We start from the raw sequence: 1,845 nt of genomic DNA on the forward strand, positions 1-1,845 counted from the left end.
AAAAGAAAAAGGAGGCCTTGGTCTCATCCAGACTTTGCGCAGTTGCAGTGTATACTGAGTTCAGATTGGACTTTGATTTTGTGAAAATCTGTGGACAGCTGTGAACACAGGATTATGTTGATTGGACTTTACAATGAGGCTAACTGACGGCCTCCCCTGTATTTTGCTGACTAACGTAGTCCCTTTTGATCCTACCCATGGGAGGAGACAGGCAGCATTTGTGGGCCAGAGAGGGACTGTTTCTCTGGAAGCGGATGTACTGAAATCAGTGTAAACAAACATTCTGAGATGAGTCTTCAGACTCCTCTTTTTTATTTTAGTGTTTATGTTCTTTTAGCTTTTTTCCTACTTGAGAATTTCGATAAGCTTTTTTTGTTTTTTAGAAGAAATAGTACCAACATAATAAAACATTTGACCATAGAAACAAATGGTCACCCTCCTCTGCAGCCTGGATTCCTGTGATGGAATACTGTTCTGTTGTTTCTTAGAGTTTTACAGGTAGTGCTCTTGCTGCTTTGGTGAAAGGTCTTCCAGAAGCTTTGCAGAGGCAGTTTGAATATGAAGATCCAATTGTGAGGGGTGGCAAACAGCTGCTCCACAGCACGTTCTTTAAGGTAATGTTTGACTTATTTTTTAAAGTGACAATAGAGCTATTTGACTGAAAGAGCCACTGAGAGCTGTCATGTGCAGTGTGTGTGTTTTAGGCCTCTGAGGGCAGCTGTAGGTATTGCTGAAGTCAAATATGAAAAAATCTCAAGAAATGATCGTGTAATCTAAACCCTTAAACCATAAGCCTGTCACCATTAGCATGCCTTGAGATGCACAGGTGTTCTTGTCACTTAATGACAGGCAACAAGAGTTGTTCTATGGCAGGTGGCTAGGAACGGTCAGAGATCTATCTCCACATCACTGATGGTGGCCGTATCCTTGCTGTGCCCATGGCAGTCATCCTGGAATAGGAGGTCCTGCGGAAGGAGTCACAGAAACCTTGGCCTGTTCACTGCATTTCTGAGTGTCCCTGTGTTTGTCATTTTCGATGCCTGCAGGTACTGGTAGCTCTTGCTTGTGACCTGGAGCTGGACACTCTCCCTTGCTGTGCCGAGACACACAAGTGGGCGTGGTTCCAGAGGTACTGCATGGCCTCCCGCGTTGCTGTGGCCCTTGACAAAAGAACACCGTTGCCCCGTCTGTTTCTTGAAAAGGTATTGCATGATATTTTGGAATCACTTTTGGGATGCGAAAACATTCTTTGGCTATAGTGTAAAAAGATGCCAATATTATGAGACACAGAAAAATTTCGCTTGCCAAGGAATGTCAAAGAAAATAACACATAGGTGAAAGTGAGTGAACTGTCACTGTGAATTTCAGTTAAAGTTTATTTTTAGTAAAATACAGATAGATTGATACTGTCTAGACATTATTAATATGTTAGACTTGATGCAGTCATTATTGGCTTTGCCCATGAGCCGTAACATTGCAGTGTTGCTCTTCCCTCAGATTTTGAGGCAGGGATTCTTTCTGTCTTTCCTTAGTATTTATCTATTTTGTTGAGATGAGTGTTTGATTTGTAACATCATAATAATTTTGTTTAGGTGGCTAAGAAAATTCGTGAATTAATGGCAGACAGCGAAAACATGGATGTTCTGCATGAGAGCCACGACATTTTTAAAAGAGAACAAGATGAGCAGCTTGTGCAGTGGATGAACAGGTTATTCTCTTAGAAACAAGCAGTAATGTCGATCGAGAGCACGAGAGGCCGTGTGCATTGTTCTTTCCCATGGCAAATGCTCACTTGATGTTTATTGTAGGCGACCACATGACTGGACTGTCTCTGCTGGTGGCAGT

General features: G+C 42.3%; 1 long non-coding RNA gene across 1 annotated transcript; it reads left to right on the forward strand.

Annotated features, from left to right (window-relative positions):
* Nucleotides 1-22: 22 nt before the first annotated feature.
* On the forward strand, nt 23-1,845 carry LOC108524875 (uncharacterized). Its single transcript, XR_001884152.1, has 4 exons — nt 23-614; nt 1,047-1,202; nt 1,593-1,708; nt 1,809-1,845. It is a non-coding gene; the product is annotated as an uncharacterized LOC108524875 (long non-coding RNA).

This window comes from Rhinopithecus bieti, unplaced genomic scaffold, assembly GCF_001698545.2.
Source record: "Rhinopithecus bieti isolate Rb0 unplaced genomic scaffold, ASM169854v2 repeat_26134, whole genome shotgun sequence".
NCBI classification, from domain to species: Eukaryota; Metazoa; Chordata; class Mammalia; order Primates; family Cercopithecidae; genus Rhinopithecus; species Rhinopithecus bieti.